The 25,455-nt window shown below is 37.6% G+C and overlaps 1 protein-coding gene across 2 annotated transcripts in view; it reads left to right on the top strand.

Moving 5' to 3' along the window:
• Nucleotides 1–990: 990 nt before the first annotated feature.
• Nucleotides 991–25,455, top strand: part of Syt1 (synaptotagmin 1) — a 521,493-nt gene continuing 497,028 nt past the window's right edge. For both annotated transcript variants that reach the window (XM_036169618.1, XM_036169617.1), the window contains exon 1: nt 991–1,390. The gene's annotated coding sequence lies outside the window, so the exon portion shown is untranslated. The remainder of the gene's footprint in view (nt 1,391–25,455) is intronic.

The raw sequence follows: 25,455 nt of genomic DNA, 5'->3' as shown, positions 1-25,455 counted from the left end.
GCTTAGAGACAATCAGGTCAGCACTGCTCTCACAGGGGAAAAGCTTCTTATTTCCGAGCAGAAGGGTTCAGCTAGGAAGAGAGGAAAGAGAGAGCCCTTAGGTCCTCACTTCGCTGGCAAGGGGTGGAGGGACGCACGGGCGGGGGCGAGCGCAAACACCAGAAGATGGGGAAAGCGTTCCTAACAAGGTCGCACTTGACCCAAGTCTCCAAACTTATTGGTGGCTGCGTGGAAACTCCCCGGGCACAGTCCACAGCCTGGCAGCTGTAGCTGGGTGGAGCCGGAGCTCCTCTGCCCCACCTATGGGACGGACCTTGCTTACATCTCTGATCCACCACACCCTTCCAGGACAGTCTCCAGGCATCTAGCTGCACTGACATTATCGGTGCCTGGCTTCCCACCCCAGCCCAGGTGAAAGGATGGGACCGCTCTCCCAAAGCAAGAAGGGCTACCTCTGTCTCAGTTGGCCCTGCCTTCCCAACTCCGCCGGGTCAAAAGACCAAAGACGAACTTCTGCCTCTCCCGTCCCAGCTCTCACCTTTTCAATTTAGAACTCACACATATCGAAACTCCTAGTGTGCTATGGCAGTCTGGGCATGCTCAGTATCAAGGCAGGTTTTGATTGAAAGTAAAAAAAAAAAAAAAAAAAAAAGCTTTGTATTATGCTTGCTTCTTATCCTGTGCATATGGCTTACTGAACAGGTTGTGGGCATTCCCGAGTCTGACCACCGGGTATAGCAAATGTCCTTTAGTGTTTCTCCTTGGGATCTGGTCCCCTCTTACTTCACTCCCACCCCGCCACCCTCCTAACCCCCTCTCTTCAGGTCCCTGTCCGCTGTGGGGATGGAGAGACACTAACAGAACTGGGCAGGGCTCCGTTGCCTGAGAGGATCCACCTATTATTAGTGCTCTCTGATTGGCTCCTCTGAGCAGCGTACCTTGGTGGGAACCAATCAACAGCTGGGGCTGGGAGATGATGGGCGGCCGCCTCCTCACTGGAGGGATTCCTGGAGAAGCTGCAGTGTGGGGATGCTCTGACCGAGTTCAGCCCCCAGTCTCTTTCCTCCTCCTCCTCCTGCAGCGACCGCATCCGCAGTTAGCAGTGGGCAACTTGAGGGTGTACCCGGGGCAAGCCCCCAGGGTCCTGCTCATCCGACAGGGGGGCTCAGCTCCCCGAAGGGGTGTGTGCAGGGTGGGGGCGGCCAGCTGGGACCAGCTGGTGGCCCTAGAAAACCTCCCCCACACCCACACCCACACACCCCTTTTGTGTGTTGCAGGCTGCCCCTCTGAGAGCGGAGGCAGCGAGAGAGTACTCGTGTTGCCTCGCACCCCGTCCGTGGTGAGAGCAGTGGGGACCAAGACCCGCACCACCTCCCGCTCCTCGCTCCAGGTAAGGCAGCCCCACCAGCAGCGTGGCCACCTCGGTGATACCACTGAGCTTGAATCTGTCGAAAAGACCTAGGTACACTTGGGTTGTGGCGGTGGGAGACCTAGGGAGGGGATCCCCGGTAAGCCTATTGTGAGAAATGCAAGACCACAAGTGCATCTCCTGGAAGAGCACTTTGCACTGGGCTGGTGATTCAGAACCAGGAGTTGATGTTGGGCATCCCCCATCTTCTTGTTTCTTCCATTCTCTCCCCCTTCCTCCAACCTCCAGCAACCCCCCTCCTCCCCTTCCTCCCATTCTAAGCCAGCACAGGGGTTCTTTCTCTAGAAAGACTGTCTTTCTTACAGGGAAGAAGGGCAATGTGGAAGAAAGATTTCTTTCTGTTGGAGGGCAGGATAGGATGCAAGCCCCGTGAAAACAGGAGTACAGGAAGCAATGAGACCGCACAGGGAATTACACTGAATGAGAGTAGACAAGGAGCCCAGCTCCTGCTCTCAGAAAGGAAGTGTCAAGTTTGACTCCATCACCTCCTTGCAAGAGGCTACAAATGGAACAAAAATAAACCAACACTCCAACCCACTTTCAACTGCCTAATTGCTGCTGCTTCCCAGCGCCAGCTAGCTGACTTTTCTTGTTTGCATCTGCCCTATGGGGCTGACAGTTTGGGATTGCACATCAGAGTCGCTGCGGTCTGTACTTGGAGGGCTTCTTGAGTTTATAAAATGAAAACTGGATCACTACTCTCCTGGGGCTCCTCCATGCAGCCTTCATAGGGGGATGCAAAAAAAAAAAAAAAAGGAAGTTTTTAAAACATTGGCAAGGGACACCAGCATTGTCAGGAGCCTTGGGTTTTACTTTGAGATTGCTAATCTGGTTAGCTTTTGTGTACGTGTTGATGTTCACTTCCCCAACATTAACCCTCTGGTGAAACACAAGAAGTTTAGCTTTGGTGTTAAAGCTACTTCTGTGTAGTGTTTAATTCCATTTTATTTTACCCTTTTTAGGTTTCATTTACATGCTATCATTGGGATATTGAATTCCTGTCTTGACACACTTTCTTTTAACATGACAACATTCAACGGATGTAAAGTGATGTTTCTTCAGTTTCCAGGCAGCTTTCAGAAGGTAGATGTAGGTTTAGTTGCCAGAATTCTCTTGGACTAGAAGAAAGTTTAGGAAGTAATGGAAGGAAGGTAGTCTCAATTTTAAGAGATCTTGAGACAAGACACAATTCTCTTCTCACATCTTGTTAAAGGAAAGGCAACTTCTCCATAACTGTCAGAATAACAGGTCAGGCATGTCGTGGTGCTTGTTAGGCAGAGTCTCGACCGTAGCTCCTCTAATACCATCATCTCTGGTCTAAGCTTTGTTTTCCTACTATTCCTCAGAGACTGATAAGCAATTACCGTCAGCTAGGAGGGGATGAAGAGAAGTATCCAGTTAAATGTAACGGGAAAGCACTGCAAAGCGGGTCCTGCAGGAGCAGAGAGAAGTCAGCAGATGCTCATACCAAGATAAATCATTTTTATCAGGAGAAATGCCCAGTCGTAGTTTTTTCTAGATGTCCATTAGAGATAAGTAGAAATCTTTCTTAACTCTATTTCACCTTCCACACCAGCCTGGGGACCCTAGGAAGTCTTCTTCAATCACATACCTTTCATGTGTAAGTTTCTACACAAACTTAGAAAAGAGCTGAGTTCACATGCCATCGGTGATATTGATTTGTATATTGATTAATATTAATATTGTACATTATTTTCAAAACCATTTTCCACTCTAGGCAATTATCTCTCCTACCTAAGCAGACTTCACGCACATATTCATGTACACACACACACACACACACACACACACACACACGCACACACGCACACACGCACACACACACACACACACACTCCACACCATACACATACCACACATACACACTCACACATATGCACACAAGACTATTTTCCCTAAAGCCTTAATGTCTAAATGACTTCCAAAAACATAGTGTCTCTGCTGAAATATGTCACTTTTCCAAGGTGGCATTTTCTGGTTACAAGGACAAAAGGGTAACCACTTAATTACCTCACGTGTGTGTACAACCGAATTAACAAGTTTAGACATGAGAAGACGTATAAAAAGGAAAGGACAAGTTTCCATGTGGAGAAAATAAGGCTCTGTTGGCTTGTTTTTCCACTGTGTTTGGAAAATGTGAAAGTTTGGACTTGGTTTGTGACATTTATTTACATGACTCTCTAAAATATTAATTATAGCACTGTTGTGTACATAGATGCTTATGAATGTGGGGTTGTTTCATACGCTGAAAAATTGAGCCTTTATAAACTGATAGTCATATCTCATTGTAACATGTAATGAGCAGATTGAAGACTTTAAGTGATATAGAAAATTTATGCCCACAATTTTATACAGTCTTCATTTTTCACCCTTTAAGATAATGTTTTGGTAAGTCTTAGTAATGCTATAGAGTGGATTTGATAATTGTAATTGAAAATATCTTTATCAGTGTTGAAGATTTCAACTACAGAAGGGGAATCCTAAAGTACTGAAGTATCACATAATAAAGAGTTATCAGTATTAGTTGTGAGCCTTGTGTCTTGATAGAAGGTGTTCGTTAGTCTATCTGATTAAATTATCAAGTGGCTCTGATCTGGTGGTTCTAGACATGCTATTTACTCTCTAAGATATGCATGTTAGACTTGTTGCTAATGAAAATAAAACTAGAAGATGGTAGCTTGTCTTAATTATGTTTGAAAAATGAGCTGTAAGACTAGTTTAAAAAAATGAGTGCCTTAGAAATCTGAAAGTTAATTTGAACTCCCTGTTAGTGTAGATAACACATTGAAATAATAACAATTCATCTCTTTATATGTCAGTGTATCAAATCAATTTAGAGTATATCCCCAAAACAGATTCTCAGAGCCATCTAAAGGGAAAAACAAATTTGATTTCAGGAGACAATTTATATGGCTCTCAAACTCTTCTGATTCTTGTTGTTTCCAATGTATGCACTACCTGGGAAGGGTTAATTCTAATTTGTAACAAGATATTTATCTTCCTAATGCTAATGATTAGTTGGTTTGGGGGTAAAAACAAAACAAAATAAGACAATTTGATTACATAATAGAGAATTTTATCTAATATTATGGATAACCAGATGAAACATAGACTTTTTGCCAAAGTATATAATGTAGTTATAGGTCTTACAAGCATTTTGCAAAAATGTAATGGATTTTTGTTTCAATATCTTATCCGCTTGTCTTTAAATTTTTTAATATTTATTAGTCATAAATGTATCTGCACTGAAAGTTTAATAAATAGGAGATGATTCCTAACTGAATTTATTTTCATTAAAATTAGCCAAATCTATTTATGCAGGGATAAAACAAATGAGTCTAAATACCTAATTTTAATTTGGATTCCACTATATATTTTTTTCATATACAGACACATATTCTAAAATTATGTAACACTTTAAAAACAGATGAGAATTTGAAAGGAAGTAGGTTCTATAGTGTGTTGAAACTTGGGGGTTAGTCACTTATTGTGTGCCAGCCCCCAAAAGATAACAACAATGTGGTAGGGATGCTTTCTTGAGTCTTTTGGTAGAAAGATGAGGAATACCTAGAGACAAAATTAGTGCCAGCCAAGAGAGAGAATTGCTTTTCCTGGCAGATTCTTCCTCAGGTTGGGGGAGAAGAAATGAAATGAGTCCGCAGTATGAGAAGATATTCCTCTATATACAGTTAGCAAAAGTTGAAATCATGATGCTGTTTAATTTTGGATATGATCAATGATGAAGTCCGGAGGGTTTTAACAGCTGTTTCAGTCACCATTTACATTTAGGTAAACTTGTTCATTCAGTTTTATAATTTTATGTAATCGATGACATGATTTTCATGTCTTCTTTGAATAGGGAACATAGATGTCTTCACATCTAATTCTTCAAGGAATGATCGGTGGTTTCCATTCTGTTTCATAAACTTAATCCAAACCTTTTCATTTAACGTGTGCATTTCCCTCAAGAGAATTTTAATATTTCCAAGCAGAGAGGAAACAGCAATTTTCTTTTAGTTTTTCAGAGAGGTCTGAGGTACTACTTTCATTGGCTATGAAGTAAACAAGGATAGCCTGGCACGTGAATAGGACCCTACTCCAGTGTATATATTGGCAGTGGGAACATAAACGTCTTTAAAATTATGAAGTTCTGATATCATAATTCGGAAAATGCCCTTTCCTATCTATATAAACAAAATGTTGACTTTGGCTGCTTTAATAAGAAGTGAAAACTCTTCCTTTAAAGCAGGGTCATCCACCACTGTAAGACGATGTTGTTATCTATAAATGTGTTTTAGACTGCTCTATCGGTACCTTAGAACCCATGCAGCCTGGCTGCATGTTGGACATACATACCTGAAAGTGTACAATAAAATAAATTGCTGTGTTACAGAAACAGTAACCACTGAAAATGCTATTTATGAATTTTTAAATATAATCTTCAAAACCCATTGCAAAGGAATCTTTATAAATGACATTCAGTTTTTATTCATTTGGAAACAATACTGAAGACAATTCTGAAAGGCTATCAAAAGTAATTTAGAATTTTTTTTAAACAGCACATTTTTGATACTGTTAAGAGTTTCTGGCCATGACCCTGAGAAATAAAAGCTCACAAAGAACAGCAATTTCTGTAATTTTTTATTTAATTTTTATCTCAAGTTCCAATTGTGTAAATCAATTCCAATTCTCTTTGATTTTGTTTTATCTGTCCAAATACACGTAGTGCTTAGAAAAGGTGTTGGCTTGCTGGTTACGGTATGAAGAGCAAAGGAAGCGTGCTGACCATTTCTGTAAGTGCTTTAACTACAGACAGAATGTTTGTTGTTCTGATGGTGTACATAGGGAGGCACTATGTTAAAAGGGGTCTCCAGAAAATTATGACAAGTGTGAAGATGAAAAATACCGCCTAGTTCTTAACTGTTTGTACTAAACGAGAGATGGAGGAATTTTACATGCAGTGAGAATGGCCTTTTAAGTCAGCATCAGAATCAGGTCAAATTATTTGCTGAAGATGTAATTTAGTAACTTTTTTAGCAGACCCATCATACAACATTCCATAACATGCATTAGGTTGCGAGCATGCTACTGAAACCACAAATGATGTACATGAAACACATAGCTAAGTGCCTCAGTCAGGAATTAATTCTTGATGGAAATATCTGATGGATCCCATCCAGGTTTGTATAGAAATGGGCATCCCGTGTCTTTGTGAAGGTATTGCTATTATTTTTGAAATGTACCTTCGTGAATGTTTCCAACATGCCTGGTATTTGTATAATTATTTTTGCCAATGGATATTATATAAGGGAAATTAGTTGTATATTACTCTCTGTGAGAACTATGTGATTTATTTTCCCACTTAAACAACCCAGCTACTTAATCAAGGATAAAATGTGCACACATACTTAAAGGCAAATATAATTGAAGATTTTGAAATGTCAAACATACTTTCCCCGAACTGCTTAAATGAGAACTACTCTCTTTGGGTTTTGTCTTCCCCTTGCTGACCATAGATAGCCATCATTTCAGTTACGTGGGAACAGAGAGAAGAGCAGACAAACCCACTTCAATTCCCTGGTGCCCCTGCAGGATGCTGCATCCTGTTTTGCCCGTGGCTCATTTCTTCCTTACCTATAATCCCATGCCTACCCTAGATAGGAAGCAGGTAATTGGATTTACTAATTGCTACTTTGAGATTCCTCCATCAACAAGAAGGCAAATGCACATGGAAATACTCTGAACAGACACAGCTGTAAGAAACTCATATTAACCCCTTGATGCGTGGTACAGACACTTAAGTAAAATTTAAGGCCATTTATAACACAACTTCTCCAGGAATTTCTTTCAGTTCCTCACAGATTATGTAAGCCAAGGTCAAGGCTATTAAACCAGGAGTAGATAGAGCAATTTTACTTAACATCCGAGGATAAGACTGAAATGCCTATAAATAAAGAGTTCCAAGTTAGGCATGGTGGTAGACACTTGCAATCCAGGAACTAGGAAAGCTGAGGCAAGGGGATCAGGAGACCAAGGCCATTCTCAGGTAAATAGGCTAGCCTGGGCTACAGGAGACCCTCTACCAAACCTCACCCCCACCCCAGAAAAGATTTCCAAAACATTCCTTTTGAAATCCAAATGTGTTCAAGATTAAGACCTTTAAATGGTAACATATTTAACCCTCTTAACAACAGATTCTTAAGATTATATTTGTTCTTCCAGATTTCTAGGGTTTATGTTGAATCAACACATACAGCAAGGTGGTTTTGAGGATGCATCCTTAATAAGGCATTTTCAAACAAAGCTGTCCATGCATATACTTCACAAGTTACCAGCAGCAATGCAGCAGGGCGCAGCCACTGAGACTGGCATTAGGAATTATTTGCTGATAAAGAGCCAACCAGTGTCCAGTTGTGGTGTACTGGCCTCGAATAGTCTATACAGTGACATTGGTGATAGGACCCCATTTACTGCTATGATGAACAGAAACTGTGGTTGCTGCCTATCCTTGAGAGAAAAAAAAAAAAAAGAATAAAATCCAGAAACGCTCTTTAGACAAATGGTTTAATGTCCTCTGAAGCGAGAAGAAGTGGGATAGCAGGGTATTCAGGCACAGTGGGACAGCTCTAGATTTTAGGTTTTAAGTTAGCAACATTCTTAAGGAGCAAAGTTGACACAGTTTCCTAGTAGCATGGCTAGGTAGCAAAGCACTGAAATCTCTTCCTGATGTGGAGTGTCTGCCAGATCCTGGCTTACCAAGCTGGCTTCCTGCCTAATCCCTAGCATTTTCATCAGATTTGAGAAATGAATAAAGCCAGACACTGGGCATTAGAACATGTTTCTAGAACATCTAGGACCTCTGCTATAAATAGAGTTGCCTCAGCATGCTACTTTAACAAATATGAAGAATACAAGGCCACGGATGTTAGATTTTAAAAGTATGTACACATAAACAGCACTGCTGTGTGCATAAAAGTGATGAGGTTTCAACTCTGTGTGTTGATGTGTGTACCACAAGCTTAGGTTTCCACATTCCATTTAAAAATAGCCCTATTTAAAGGGCTTTATAAAAAAAATGTTAAAATTTTAAAGTTAAATTAAAGCCTGCATGTCCCTAAAAACAAACTACATTGCTGTTTTAACATTGTTTTTATGTATGTCATCCCAGCTTATGATAATTTTTCCCAAGGAGTCATAGAGACTTTTTGAGCAACTCCTAGATAACACAAAATGAATATTGATGGTAGGAGAGAACTAAATCCTCCAGGAACAAGGAGAAGAGATGAGTTCCTCTGTGGCTTTGAGATTCTTCCATCTTGTATATATTGAACACATAGCAACCATTTTATTTCTCTTGACTTCTGACTTTTACACCTGCACTTATGCATTGAAGCATTTTACTGCTGACTGCATGAGCAGAAATAAATTATTTCAGTTCTTTGGCTGTGACAGTACTCCAGCAATTCTCTGTAGTTTCTTCCTTCCTGTATGTCTACCCCTCTTTCAATATTCCCCTTCCTACTCACTCCTTTTTGCTGCCCACCCCCCACTTTTTAATTTTTTTTTTTGGTTTGTTTTGTTTTTTTATTTTCTTCTCTCCCCACCTTTCTCTCTTTTTCATATCTTCACACACATTTCCCTATAGATGCAGTGAAAGGAGGTTCCTTAGTCTTAACTCTGTTGACATATCTTTTACCAGCTTGGTTCAGTTTTTTTTTTTTCTACAACCAAGACATGTAACTACTACTGTGTATACATTAGCTTCACAAAACATACATACAAGAGCAAGGTCTTAATCTATTATCTAATTGACATGCTTAATGGAATATGCCAACACTTCAGTGATGTTAACAATTTGTGTGTTCATGCCTCTTGTGTAACTGATTGCAGAGAAAATGGATAATGATGCTTTAAAATCAAACGTAAGAAGCTAGCATGGAATGCACCTTACCTTTGGTAGTGCATTACTGTTGCCTTGATTGGTACGTGGTTCTGCATTATGGAAATACTTGTGTTGCAGTATTTAATCTTTACAGTAGGTTTGTAATTGTGCAGATGCAATGAAGAAGACTCAGGTGCTAAATTAGGTGGCTGCAATTACATACTTAGCATGGTTTTTGTATGTTTTGCTTGTTGATGCACATTGCCTTGGTACTTAATAATGAGAATTGTATGTCTCATAATCATCTCCATACAGAAGACTTAGTTTTCTCTTGCTTATCAGAAACAAACAAACAAAATCTATCATCATCACTGAAAATTAAAGTCTGTGCCTCATTGAAAAGATAAGGAAGTTTTACTATTCCATTATTTCAGCTATGCTAATTTTTGAGAGGATTAAGTTTGTGTTTTAAAGTTAATCAAGGGCGCTTTCTTAGGCTATGATTAAAAAAAAAAATACACAAAGCCTATGCCACTAAGTTTTCCTTTAGTTACCATGGTATTACTATGATGTCAGATTAATCATCTCATTTTCCTCCTTCTCTCAAAACTGTAGTTCTAAAGTATCAGGTAGGACTCAAAGACCTGTGATTGGAATAATAGGATATTGTTTATATTATTAGTATGGTATTGTTTATATTATTAATAACTTAGCTGTAGCATGGCTTCCTAAAGCACCCTCCCTCCTTTTCTCTCCTTGGCATTCACAGACACAGTTTCTCACTGTTGCTCAACTAACACTAACAGAAGCTGTTGAGCCTGTTTGATGCTGGTCTTACCTCGCCTTGCCCTTTTCCTATTCCTTTCCCTATTTTACCCCCAGGAGAACATGTTCAAACCCTAAGTGTAATGTATCCACTGTGTGTAGTCTCTCTACTGGCAGCTTCTACGTTCAGGAGGAAACATTAGTACTCATGAGCATTGTCATATGAATTAATATCATTGGCTCCATGGTTACTCTTAAAGAAGGAAATGGGAATTTTCATTGAGAATGAATGATAGATATAATGGACCCTTGGATGAAGAAAATCTCATCATATTCTTACTTCTCCCTACATATCAGGTAGTTTCCCACATGGTTTGAATTCTGAATCTTATTTAATATCACTGATATTATTGATAATATATCCATATCTTTTGATTAAAAAACTATGGAAAAGACCATTTAAGTAACTTGCCCAGGGTCATAGGATGCAGTTTGACATTGGATCAAATCCAAGCCATCTGTTCACGGAGGCAATATCATCTATAAGCTTCACATTATCCTTGAACTCATAAATGGCAGGTGATGAAAGGATAGACGGTGACCCATAGTGTCTAAAAACACATATAGAAAAGCCAAAGGCTAACTTATCTACCCCAAAGTTTGCATCAAATTAACCATGATGTCACTGAGATAAAAGCATAAAACATGAGGCTTTGAAATAACAAGATTTAAAGGAATATGTTACTGCTAAATATTTATTTAGAAATAGAAATGTGATAATGTTACTGCTTGTCTAGTACTTGGTGGTATGTACCATATCAAACCACAATGTTATTTCTTTAGTAAGTACAGTAATGTGCCAGTTGTATGACAAGTGCTGTTTGGATGTTGGGAATATAGAAGTCAACATTGTGGACAAGTAGTCTACTTTTATGAAGTTTACATTATAGGAGAAAAGACAGAAAATTAATAACAACAACAAAACAGAACTGCAGTAGCTTCAAATAGTAGTGAACAACAGGAACCCATAAAGGAGGCTAATAAATCAAACAACTATGGTTGGGAGTGTGAGAAAACAAAGATATAGAAGTTGAGACATAAAAGGGAAAGGAGCCGGCCCCATGACTGTCAGGCAAAGGCATTGGTGTCGAAGGAAAAGCCAGGGTAAATGTGAGTGGAACCAGCTCTCAATACTTAAATATCCAGTACCACTTCAGTGAGTTTTAATCTGCCTTAATATTCGAATTAAAAGCATTCTGTGAACAATAAGAAATATCCATTGTTCTAACCATAGATGATCTCACCATGTTCCAAATTTATGGGGCTTATTTATGTATATTTCCCTGATTTGTATATGTGCTGAAGTGGCTTCGAAGTTATAAATATGAAGTGAGTGGAAACTATTTCTGTATACTCTACACAGACTGAAATCCACTCTTGAGTGTTTTATAGATGGATATTTTTATTCTCCATTATCATGTGTTGGAATATACTCCATATACACGTTCCCAATTTCTTTTGTTAAATCTTAGTAACTTTTCTCCTTCTCTCTAATTTTTGAGAGAATCCAGTACATGCTTTCACCCAATTTTATTATTTTTATGGATTTAAGTGAATGTGATAGGTTTTTATCACAGTAATGGCTTTTTTCAATGTAATTTCCTCTTGAGTAAATTTTTTATTATAGCCTACAAAACTCTAATTTAGATTTTGAGACAAAAGTAAATAAATATGGAGAACATAATAAAACAAATCATTTTGTGTCGATTATCATTTAGACAACACGGGTCTTGAAACATTAACCGGAAATTATTTTGCCTTTATCTTGTTTCATATCCTGGTTTCAAGAAGATAATAACCCAAGCCTGACTGGGTCACTCTGCGATTGTCAAACAGGTGCTTACAAATGCCCATTGTCCTCTGTGAAACCACACCACCATTTCATCGGCTGCAGCAGTTATTAAGTGATAATTAAAGCGTCAGTCTTAAGTGGCCTACTTTTGTCCTTCCCTAAGATTCTTTATAAGCTTAATAATAACAATGTATTTTTAAAATGGAGTTATGTTTGCTAAGCTAAGCTGGTTGGTCTGCAAGTGTCAGGGTAATATATATTCCTTGTCAGTAGAATTAAAGAGCCTTGTGTTCTTTTTTTTTCTGTTATGCATGCATGTGTATTCTAATTTTGAGTTTTAGTTCATAAGAAACCAACATGAGTTTTACATGATTTTTTCAATATTTTTACCACTTTGATTCTTAATTCCCAAGAAGACAATAAGGAAACCTTTGAAATTTACTGAATCTATTAATGATATTTTATAACATTTTTTACTAACATTTAAACTTACTACACAATCAAATGTACACATAAAAAATAAGAACAAATGTCCTAAGAAGTATTTCTGCTTCCACAGTCTCACACCAGATATTTCTTTTCTTTACCTAGTTCATTTAAAAAAAAAAAAAAATACTGGTCACTACTAAACTAAGATGACACTACAACACGCAAAAACCTTTAGAAAAATTTTAAAAGATTTATTTGTTTTTTATGTGTATGTGTGCTTTATTACACACACACACACACACACACACACACACACACACGCCTTATGGATGCAGGTGCCCTTGAAGGTCAGAAGAGAGCATCAGATTGCCTGGAACTGGTGTTACTGGCTGTTGTGAGCTTCTGGATATCAGTGTTGGGAACTGAACCTAGGTCTTTCTCAAACACAGCAATTGCTGTTACACACTGAGCCATACTTCCAGTCCCACAAACTAAGACTATTAAGACTATTATTTTTTTCCAATTTATAACAATGCATTTAAGAGATCTTCAGCATATTGCTACAGTGTAAAAGGTAGGAATTGGCAGTGTCAATATATTTTAATATATTAACTATGAATGTATAAAATGTAATGAGGCCTTTGTTGAAATTATGCTATTTTGCAATATTCATATGTTGGTAATTTTCTGTGAATTTTCACATTTATGTTTTTCTTTCTAATGTCCACAGTCCATCTGGCACCACTGTCCATCATTCAGTGGCATGTTGTTCTGCTGGCTGTATATGAGAAATTCAGCTGATAGTGTTCATGTTGCCTTTTGTTTAAACAAGGTCAATACTTTGAACTCCTTTTTACAATTATGGATAAACTTCCTTGTAGCATAGAGACAGTTTGCATACACTGATTCTCTTCCTAATGCACTGACTGGAAATTTTGTCTATGAAACAGTGAAGACTGAGCAAAACATTTAGAATTTTAAATATTAATGGAAATAGTTAACATGGTCTACAAGGCCCCTTATGACTTATTGGCCTAGAATCTCTACATTATTTATTACTCTAAAGACTTCTCTGCTGTTCATCCTCTGTGAACGTTTTCCATCCCCCACCATGTGTACTTTATATGGCAACCATCATGTATCATTCACTTTAAAAAGATATTCCTCAAATAAAATTTCCTATTCTGTGTCTTTAGTTCAGAGTTTATGTTATGTGCTTGATTTTTTTCTAGCATTACATTTGTCTATTTTTTATAATTATCATTTTATATGATCCATCTACTTGTTAGTCAGTAAGCCCACTAGGGTTAGAGAATATGTTTTACTTATGTTTATTTTCCTAGATAGATAAAGAGTACTAGGACTCGAATACACACTATTAAACCTTATGTATTTTCAGGGCTCTTTTATTTTGTCATTATATATTTATGTATCACACACTATGAGAGACCATTAGAAACAGAAACTATCCGATATGAGGGGCCATTTGTGTCCCCTGTTGTCTTCTTCAATGCTAGCCATAATACTTGGCTTATTAATAGGTGTTTAAAGTATGTTTGCTATTGTGTACCCCAATAAAGCTTGCCTGAGGATCAAAGGACAGAGCCAGCCACTAGATTAGGCATAGAGGCCAGACAGTGTTGGCACACACCCTTAATCCTGTCATTCCAGAGGCAGAGATCCCTCTCGATCTCTGAGTTCAAGGAAACAGAGTAAGGCAAAGGTGACACACACCTTTAATCCCAGGAAATAACAGCAAGGAGGAGGAAGGTATTTAAGGTGTGAGGAAACAGTAATTAAGTCAGTTCAGCTGAGACCCTTTTGAGTGAGGACTCAGAGGCATTCAGTCTAAAGAAACAGAGTTGACTGAGGAGTTGGCGAGGTCAGATTGGCTGTGGCTTGCTCTGCTTCTCTGATTTTCAGCTTTCACCCAATATCTAGCTCTTGTTTTTTGTTTTTGTTTTTTTTTTATTATAAGACTTTCTAAGATTCTTGTTACACTACTATGACATCTGTAGCTAATTAAATTGTATGGACCATTGGCAAAAAAATAAATAAATAAAGTATGTTTGCTGGTCATTCCCTAGAACTCACCCACTCACCCTCACACATCTACATGCCCCCCCCCACACACACACCAACTAAGTGAACATATTGAAGTATTTTAAAATAAAAAAAAAATTGTCAGGGAGTGTATGGAGATGTAGCTCAGTTGGTCAAATGTATGCCTAGCAGTCTCATGACCCTGGATTTGGTCCCAGTGTTGAATATACTAGATGTGATAATGCATGCCTGGAACCGTAGTACACTCAAGGTGGATGGTTATTCTCGGCTACATAAGCAGTTCACAACCACTGTGCCCTAAGTACTTTCTCTCATAAAAATGACATGTGTTGAATGAATGAGAGGATGCATCAAAGCACGGTAGACTATGTGTACTTTGAATCAGTGCCTTTTCTGTTCACTACTCTTTAGACAATAGATTCCATCTATGGTGAATAGCGAAAGGAAAATATTTAGTTAGACATCTTTGAGGTAATATAACTCATGCATTGTTAAAATATGTTTTTGAGCATTTCACAATGACTCTGTTATACTTCAATACAAGTTCGGGATCTGTATGGATGCAACTACTATAGGTAATCACATTGATTGTAATTTTAGACCTGTAAGGCGCCTCTATGACTGTGTACTTTTTTAGCTGAGCCTGGAGACATGTGACTGTAATTTCAGCTACTTGAGAAGCTGGGAGAGGAGGCTCCTCATATGAAGGTCTACCCGCGAAGCTTTGTGAGACCCTGTTTCAGAAAAAGAAATTTCACAAACAAGATGTTAGATGTATAGCTTAGTGGTAGAGCACTGGCCCAGCACACATAAGGTCCTGGGTTCAATTCCAAGTGCTACAAAGGAAACAAATAAACATCAACCAGTTCTCACATTTCCTCTAGAAATGTCAAGGGTTGGCAAATATTGTGTGGTAGATGCCTTTGTGCAGACTCTGAAACCTTTTTATATTTTTGGAAACCCCAAGTATGATTTAAGTCTGAAAATGTTGACTCCTTACTTAGCTGATTTTAAAGTATAGTACAGCTCCATATCTATACTATAGATGAGGAGACTAATTTTAGTTCAAGGAAATTTGAAGTAGAATGTAGAGAAATGTTCTAAATAAATGCTGCTGCATTTCTGACTTAGGATTCTTCCCCAATTATTTTGATAACATGTCTTCTCTCAAAATCATAGCATCACAGGTTTTTTTTTTTTTCCCGTTTGTTTCTTTTCTTTGTAATGGGAACAGTCTGTGATCTTTCATTCTCTAGGTGTGAAAACACATCTTCAAAATCTATCTGAAAAAACAGATCTTCTAGATAAAGATAAACTTGTGAAGTTGTTAGAGAAAGGCAGACTTACTGTTTTTAAATATTTCTGATTACTTGATTTTTTTCACTTGAGAATAAATAACTGTCAAAAGTCCCCAAGAGACTGCGTATATTTCTCTATTTTTCTTCCAGCAAAAATGCATCAAATTATAAAATTAAGTCAATGAAGAATCCATGCTTACCACACCAACATTCTGACTCAGACTGGGTTTACGTTTTGTAGGGTGTTGGATGGTTTCTATGTTGTTTCCATCATACCCCAGATGCCCACCTTACAGGACATTGTGGAAGTGTACTAAGGAAACACACACATAAGCCTCTGATGGATACTGCTGAGTGAATTTGCCTTGTTGATTTTTGTTGTTGTTGTTATTCCCCATGCCTATCTTCTCATTTCCAATTTCCCTCTAACTCCTCTACTTCGTGTGTAGTTTTGATAATGGGAACCTTACTGGACTCACACTGGTCAGTCAAGTCTCCTCTGCATCCAAGGTAAGATGTGAATACTTTTCTGTGTTTAACACTGTGTGCCTATTTAGGATATGGAAGAAAGATGCATTCTCAGATAGGGCAGCCAATACATGTCACAGATGAGTATAAGTCTGAAGCAGAGGCACAATCACAGCAGTCCAATGGATGCCTCCAATTTCACAGCCAAACAGAGACCATGTGTGTCATGTGAGTGGGCTGAGGAAACCCAGCCAAAGCCATACAGGTCTGTGTGGTGCTGGGCTTGTTAACTTTTATTCTGATTGCATTGTGGGGAAAGCCTGGTGGGTTTTCAATAGAACCATAATACTTTCCAACCTAGAGTCTTGAAGAATCATTCAGAAAGACTATTCAGGGCCAAAAATATAAAAAGGTTTCAGTGGTGCACGCCTTTAATCCCAGCACTGGAAAGGCAGAGGCAGGTGATATCTGTGAGTTTGAGGCCAGCCTGGTGTCCAAAGAGAGTTTTACGACAGCTAGGGCCAACCAACAGAGAAACCCTGTCTCAAAGAAAGAAGGAGAGAGAGAGAGAGAGGAGAGAGGGAGGGAAGGAGGGAGGGAGGGAGGGAGGAAGGAAGGAAGGAAGGAAGGAAGGAAGGAAGGAAGGAAGGAAGGAAGAAGAAAGGAAGAAAGAGAAATATTCAATAACTAGAGAGGGGATGGAAGTAAGGACAGAATTCGCTTTTTGTGGGTTTGTGTTGAAGCAATATCACTGTAGTTGTTTTCTCAGCGAATTTCTGGAGATTTCCTAGCCACTGGATCAGCAGAGCAGTGAGCAGCTCAGGATGGTGTTGTCACAGAAGGTAGTTTTCTTGTTTTTATTAAGAATGCAACTAAGCATCTCTCCTATGTGGCCCAATTTATAACACTGGTTTGATTTTATTTTTAGCATGGTTTATGTGCTTTTCCCATCCATGTTGTCAGCAAATGTGTTGCCTTTGGGCAAGTCTATACAAATTGGGCTAAATTCAAGGCCTCTGGAAATGTGGTAGACAAAACAAAAGTCACTTTTTGTTCTATGACTGAAAGACACTAAATACACTATCTGACATCAAAAAAGAGACACATTAAGGCTTCGTGAATTTAGAGTGAGAGCAATTGGTTCTGAAAGCTATCCTCCACAAGGCACTGGGTCTGCTCTTGCTTTTCTAGAAAATTATCTTGAGAGAAAATCACTCTTCAATATTTTCTGTTTGGTTTCACTTTAAGAAAAAAAAATACAAGTCTGAGCATTCTAAATGGTATTCCTTCCACTCAAGGCTGATTTGGAAACTTGCAAGATATCTGATACAGTGCTTTAAAATTAACTGCCACCTAAATATTACCATATTCAAAGACATCAACAAATTTGCATTTAAGGGGTTCTAAGACCTGGATATATATGAGGCTTTGTTTTATTTAGTGCATTCTCCAAATGTTTCTGATACACAATATTTATCCACCGCCTAATGCAAAGTCAGCTGGTATTCAGGTGACAGACCAAAAAGCTTTCTTCAAATGGCTTTTTTCTTTTTCATCAGGGAGGTTATGATACACCTAAAGAGCGAGGAAAGACTCGCAAAGTACTTTAAACGAAAGTGTCAGGCTGGGCATTTCTTATTATAATAAACAAAAATGGACACTTAAGAGGCATGGTGGACAAGCAAACCCTTCCTATTTAGGGTTAAAGTATTTGAGTTTTCATAATCTACGCATATTATATTGTGATAGACTCTGGATACCTGTATTCAGCAAATAAAAAAAAAAAAAACATGCCAGCTGATATGTGAAGGTTTAGAAGGAGCTTTCATTGGAGTTGAGGTGATTTCTTGTGGCACATTTTCTACCTCATCACAGTTGTATGTGCCCCTTATCTTCTCTTTCAGAAAATATGTGGCCAAGTATACAAAGTAAATCTACTGGTGTTATTGAATGTATGTGTATTAACTTGTATGTACATTCTCCTGAAACACTAAAATGTCATTGCAATATGTATATCATTTTCTAACACAAAAGTACAACTAATTCTTCTTTTAAAAAAAAAAAACAACTCATCTTTTCTCAAATGGATATGTGCCTATTGGTCCTGTGAAGACTATACGTGCCAAAAGGCTGTACTTATATATTTAGAAACAAGTATGTGTATACAAACACACACACATATATATATATATGTACAAAAAATGAAAACAGAAGATGTTATGAATTTGAAAAAGAGTGAGGAGGAGTGGGGGGATTTGGAGAGAGGTAAGCTAAGGGGCAAATGATGTAATTATATTTTGGTCTCAAAACTGAAAGAAACAATTAAAAAGAGAAATATGTATGTGGTAACAAAGCATTACCAAAAAAAGAGTCAGCTGTGAGTATGTTCATTTCTAAGGCCAAAGCCTTTGTTTGTCTTCCAAATCCCCCACTATTTCCTCTCTGGAGACCATCAACAATTTCATGCCCAGTTCTCTCAGCGTGCCTGGTTGAATTAGTTTTATTAAACCAATAGAAAATTACCTAAATATCTAAGGTTAATACATGCACAAGTACATACTGGATTCTTATTTCAGTGTGGATGGTGATCAAGCATTAATTCAGTTATTTTAAATTATTTATTTGCTTACTAGTGTGTGTGTGTGTGTGTGTGTGTGTGTGTGTGTGTGTGTGTGTGTACAGAGGACAGTTTAATGGACTGGTTTAATCTCCTTCAAATGCTTGGGTCCCAAAAATCTGGCTCAGGTCATCAGACTTAACACAGCAAATAATTTTACCCACAGAGACATCTCACCAGCCCCAGTTCAGAATTATTTAACCCACAGATCATGTTTCCACAAGAGTTTGGAATATTTTCTCTGAAATTATACATAAAATCAAATGTGTCCATTTGCATAAGTATGTTTTCAGAGAAGAAACTCTGAGATTTTTATCTCATTGTCAAAAGCTTGTGATGCCAAAGTGTTTAAGATTCACCCAACAGGTGAGGACAATAGACATAACACATCCTTCCCATTGAGGACCTTGTGAGGTAAGGGACACTCATACCATAAAGTGGCAGCATGAAAAGGATTGTGAATGGGTATGCAACATATGAAGAAGAGGCTCGGTTAGTATTCATAAGTGGGATGAAAAATTGAAGCCTCACAAGAGTTTTGAAAGGCTTTTTTTTCTTATAAAAGTTCAGTGGGGCTTCTATCTTGTGGGGAAAAGCATCAACAGAACCTTGAGGTTAATATTGATCAATGTTTGGGAGCATAATAAAGAGCCCATGATTAGGGTAACGCTGCTCTATAAATAAGTAAAAGTTATTGGACATAGGAGACTGTAATGATTTTCATAGATTGAAATACTGAGTAGTAAAATAATACATTTATACTTCAGCCTCTATGATTTAGATTGAAAAACACCAATTTTGAAAATGTAAGTCATTCTTTGCAAAATAACTTCTAATATCAATGATCATCATAAGACACATAGTTAGGAAGGACATTAGTCCAATTACCAGAGAAAATAAGCACAGTTGTTTAATAGCAAATAATATCTCATTTATATTTCAGGGTTGTTTTTCTTTCTTTCTTTCTTTTTTTAAAGTATAACCAGTGCGTTTTCTCACTGAGCTTAAATATCTGGTTTGAGGAAACAGTGTTGAAATGTCCCACTTGATTTCTCCAGGACTGTGTCAGAACTAATGTATTTTGAACTAGACAGCTGCCCATGATGCACTCCTTCCTCTTCCTGTACTTTTCCCTTCCCTTGCTGCATGGTTTTATCGGTTGCAGTCTCTGTGGGTCTCACTCTCTCATCCCAGCACTGTCTCCCTCCTGTCTAAAAACCTCTGCCTGGACATTTTCCTTTGTTTCCATTTTCCTCATTCTTCCAAACCGGGTAGCATTTCTACTACCTCTCCTTTCTCCAGATCCAGACTCTTTCCTCTAGATCAGTTTAATCGTCAATGGTTGCGTGAAATGCAACCATTGGCTAGAATGGTGCCAGCATTAACCCCATGCAGTTTATCTATCGGTTGTTGGTTGTCTTCAGAATCAATTACATCGATTCTTTGTATACTTATTCTCTCACCTGTATTGTAATATTGTAAGCAGGACCAAGTCTTCTTTGTTCTTAGTTTATTGATTACCTTGCTTTGTTTTGTTTTCATCAACCAGATCATTAGGCACAAAATGGATTCTTGATATTCCTTGACTTCTTAAGACATTGGCATGGTTTTAGGGGGAAAATGCAAATAACTAATAACTATAAGTGTGTGTGTGTGTGTGTGTGTGTGTGTGTGTGTGTGTGTTAAAATTTTCACTGTGCAAAAGGCTTTCATATATTTCTTTCTCAATTACTAGAAGACCTCATCATCCTCATTTTTCTATGAAAACAGGTTTAGAGAGACTCATTATTTGAATGAAAAATCTAGTTACTGGCTGATGCAAGCATTCAGTGCAACAGGAGGCTTTCTGGGCTCACCATTGATGTTATATAAGGTAGAAGTTTATCTGAGAAAGTTCTAAAAGTGCATAGTTCTTAACACAATCTAATCAAATGGAAACCTGAAACATTTGTTGAGGTAGTTAATAGGTATATGTTGTTGGTGGGTTTTTAACTACTAACAGTGAAATAATAGTTATTGGATATTTATTTATGTCTAGAAGTCTATTTGGGGGAGCTTTTCAAGTTGTAAAACTTAAGACATCTCAGAATTTGGAACATGAATATGAGATGAAAGGAAGCCCAGAGATGTCCAGAGATCTGTGGCAATTTTAATTGTGTTTGGGAGGAAGGCCACAGGCCACAGACCACAGCTTTGGTGACACCCATTGAGTTGTCTTTGCCCAGCATCCCCTCTTCAGTGGCTTAGTGAAAGCTACTAAAATATTTCAGGCTTACCCTACAATGCATGTCATCTCAAGAATGGCTTACTGAATCTGCTAAGCCAGTCCTGGGGGATGATGGTTTAGTGTTGATAATTATTTTAAGTTACTTTTCTATGTGTAAAATGTGTTCAGGAGATACTAGAACATCTAAAATAACAATGAGTAAATTCACAACTGTGTCATATATTTAAACATTGGCTCCTATTTATGATATTCTTCATGTATCTTAGCTGTGTCTCTATGCTATGAATACAGGATCAAGGTTGTCTTCTTAGTTGCCCTTCCATATCTTGTAAGATATACCAAACTGTGAATTTAATGAGTCCTTGCTGAACTTGAACCAAGTGGTACATATAAAGGAAAAAGGGTTTTGCATGATTAAAAATGTGAGCCTATATATTAACCTCTTTTCTTGGATTCATTGCTATGAACACACCATATTTAAATATCTTAGCTTGGAAATTTATCATTATTTTCACAAGGACAACTTATCGGTACTCAGATTATAGCACTTTTTGAGTTCTGGACATAATACTCTTTAAAAGTCAGTCTGGTCACTAACAGCCTAGAGATTAGCCATTGCAATTAAATGACCAAAAATGTTTTAACCCAATCCTTAATAATATAAAATATGGAAAGCATTGCTGCCAGACATAAAGAAGAGTAAAGCAAGTGGATCTTTAGTTGAATGTGGGCCACCCACTAAGTTGGAAGTTAGTGTTGAAAATCTGTCTCAATAATAGTCACTAGCCCAGGAAGGCAAGTTCTCAGCTCACCTCCCTCTCTCCATTGCTGAATATATTCTTCAACACTGTAGTTCCTGGAGTTTTAGATTCTGACAGAGAGAAGACCTGATTCTCCTATAGGAAATTACACTTTGTTTAATGGTATGACATGGCATTCAATAAAGTAATAAGTGAGACTGGGAAAGAAGTGAAGCTTAACTTGATACTTGTAAGATACAAGTCTGTGTGTGACTCAGCAGCACATTCGTTCACTCATTTCTCTCAAGGAAAACCACTTAATGATGCATAGCAGTAAGGGGAATTCATTTTGAAATTTTCATAACAGGAATCACTGACTATGATTCCTAATATGAGAAGAGTCAATTTGAAAGTGAACTCCAGGCATACTTACATCAAAGTTTTGAATTAGGAAAATAAGATATCCAATATCATTGTAATGCTGTCATTACATTAACTAAATTTTCAGATGAGTTGCTCTGCTAATGAACTAAAACATTCAGAGTGTTTGCCAGCCCTCATTATAATTCCCATCACCATAGCCAGTATGCATGCTAGGCAGGTGCAAATAAGTGAAAACAGTTCCTGAGAATTTATAAGCAATTTATTAATAGCAACAGTCATAATAGTCATAATAGTGGCAACTTTGTTCCTTCTTTAAATCTATAAATCATAGTTCTAATCATAATCTACTTTTATTTTCCTTTTCATTGGCCTGGAACAGATTGGCTGAGGTGGTTAATAGATATTAAATGTGTCATTGTCTAACACTGAAAAAAAGTTATTCAGAATCTAAACCAATCAAATTTCTCAACAACGTATTTTCAGCTTTTCTTTTGTTGCATTTATATCCAAACCTAGCAACTTGAACATACAAGGCATACTATGCTACCAAGGAATGCCACCACCTTAACTATCATATTTTAAAACTGAATTCTTTAGAAACCCTAAAATTAATTAATTGATTAATGCAAAATTTGAATCAATTTTAGTTGTAACTTTCAAAGCCAGTTCCTCTAGGGATGTTCTTTCCCATATGTGTTAAGGAATAGTCTAAGTAGAAACACTCTCCAGCTATTCATAAATTAAAAAGATGCAGACAGATCTTATGAACTCTAAGCTATTATGAGCTAGAGGCAATAATATCCAGGCTTTCATCTGAATAAAATTCTATATGAGTACTGTCAAAATTGGGAAAGTGGATGTTGATGTATCACTGGAAATAGCTTCTCTTAACTAAATACACAGCCTAAAGAGACAGGTCTGTTTAAGACTGTAATTTACCTGTGTTGCATAGATAACCCATGAAATATACATCAGGATATATAGAAATAGGGTTAATGTGTATTTTTAGAGACGTATTCCTGCTTTTGCTAAATCAAAGATAAAACATAAAGAAGGCTGTCCTGTCAGTTTCTCCTCTGGAACTCAGCCTTTAGGGTTTCTCATGCAGGAGACTTTCCAAGAATGTAGGTAAATAAGGTTAGTAATGGTGACTCCTTTCATAAATGAGCAGAGATAAAATATGTTCTACAGCTAGCAAAGCTACTACACCCCTCCCACCTACCTTTGCATTCATATTGCTTTTGATATTTTGTTTTTCTAAAGGGTCCTCAGACCTGTGAACTATCAGGAAATCCAGCCCCTGGCCCAATGTCTACCCGGCCTATATTCTGCCTTGAATTTTTTTTTTTTAACAAACATTAAAGGTCTACCCCAAAATTTTCCTCTGTCCAGTGTTGTCATGTTTTCTTTGCAACACTTTGAATATGTCTATTTGAGTCATGTGTCTCAGCCTTGACTTTTCTTTCTTTTTTTTTTTTTAAGAATTTTTTTCCATTCATTTTACACATCAAAGTTCCTCCTCTTCCCTCCTTCCACACCCCCATCTCCCTCTCCCAACCCACCCGAGACTCTTCCCCAGAAGAAGGCAAGGTTTCCCATGGAGAGGCACATCCAGTAGAGGAAGTCCAAACCCTTCCCCCTGCCTCAAGGCTGCTCTAGGTGTCCCATCATAGGTAATGGGCTCCAAAAAGCAGACAGTATCTTGTGTAGCCCAATCTGGTCTTTAATTTGCTGTGTATCCAAGAAAGACCTTGAACTCTTGACCCTTCTATCTCTTCCTTCCACTTGCTGGGATTATTGGTGTATGCCACAATGCCCATCTTAATCTTATTACAAATTTATAATTATGACTTTCTAATTACTGTTCTCTAGCAACAAAAGTCTAGTAACAAAGGCTCTCATCCTAGAACTGGGCTGGCAGTAGCTTCCTCCTGAGCCTCATGCACTCCCTTCTATGTGGCGTGGAGTCCCTAACTTTCTTACTTTCTCTGAGCAGGAGTTCCTTCACTAGCACGTGTACATCAAAATAATACTGTTTGCTTCATAGACTTGTTAGAAATCAAGAAGAAAGCACCTAGTAAATGCTTATCACAGAACAGACAATAGTAAAATTATGAGCTAGTCATTAATGTAACAGCATTTAATGCCAGACAGGGGGAAATAAATACCACATTACTCCAGTTGCATGTAGAATTGGAAGTGGAATTCCAAAATATATTAATAGGTAATAAAACATGTTGTATACTGTGAATGTATTTAATTTTGGCAGTTAAAAAATTTAGTTAAAAAATTAACATGCAAGAAATGTGAATATGTCCATTCAGTTTTCCCAAAGAATACAAAAAACACATTAAAAATTGCTATTTATTGAAATGAATTATTCATAATAAAATGGATTCTTTTGAGAAATAAAACCATTGAATACAAAATGAGAAAAGGTAATAAAAGCTTACTCATAAAACTAATTTATGGCATTTAGGATTATAAGATTAAGTGATCAACATTAAATAAAACAACAAAAAAGTCTCAGTTATAATGTTTATTTTGTTAAATGCTTAATGTAAAAATTTTGTTTTAGAAGTTACCAAAGATTTAGCATTTGCATACCTCCTACATAATAAGCAGAATATAGAAAGACATGTTTGGTGCCTTGGAATATAGCATTTTATTTGAAAAATAAAATGTTGTTACAGAACAATTCTCATTTTGATTATTCCGATTTTTAAATATTTGTAATTCCATAAAAAAATTTTACTGTTGAGTTGTGTTTTTTTTTCTGCTGCATAGCAAATATTCCATCTGAAGCCATAGGACACCCAAATGAACACTTATGATGTCTATAAAATACTTGAAAATGGCAGCCAGTTCTAAGTCTACTTAACACAGAGAAATATAAAAGTTACAGTAACCATCAAGATACTTTCTCTGGACATGTAGACATCAGCTGCAGTGCACAGCCTCAATAACTAGATGGATTCCATCAGAACCACTAGACTGAGGCCTTCATAAAAAATGGTAATAATATAGATGAAAGAAAATGGGTGAAAGAAGTGAAGGGCGAGAAGAAAACTCAGGCATTTAGTTGTCAAGCAGGGGGAAGTTATTGGATTCTTGAGCCTTTTTCTCAAGTATAAAATGAGAGTCATAATACATGCTTTTAAGGCAGATGAGACATAATGCACAGGGACCAATTTCTTATACAGTCTGTGTGGTGGTTTTAATGAGAATGTCCCCCATAGGCTCATATATTTGAATACTTGGTACCACATTCAAATTCCA

This window comes from Onychomys torridus, chromosome 20 (genome assembly GCF_903995425.1).
Source record: "Onychomys torridus chromosome 20, mOncTor1.1, whole genome shotgun sequence".
Lineage (NCBI taxonomy): Eukaryota > Metazoa > Chordata > Mammalia > Rodentia > Cricetidae > Onychomys > Onychomys torridus.
Note: the sequence above shows the minus strand (reverse complement) of the source record. Positions and strands in the feature narration are given on the sequence as shown.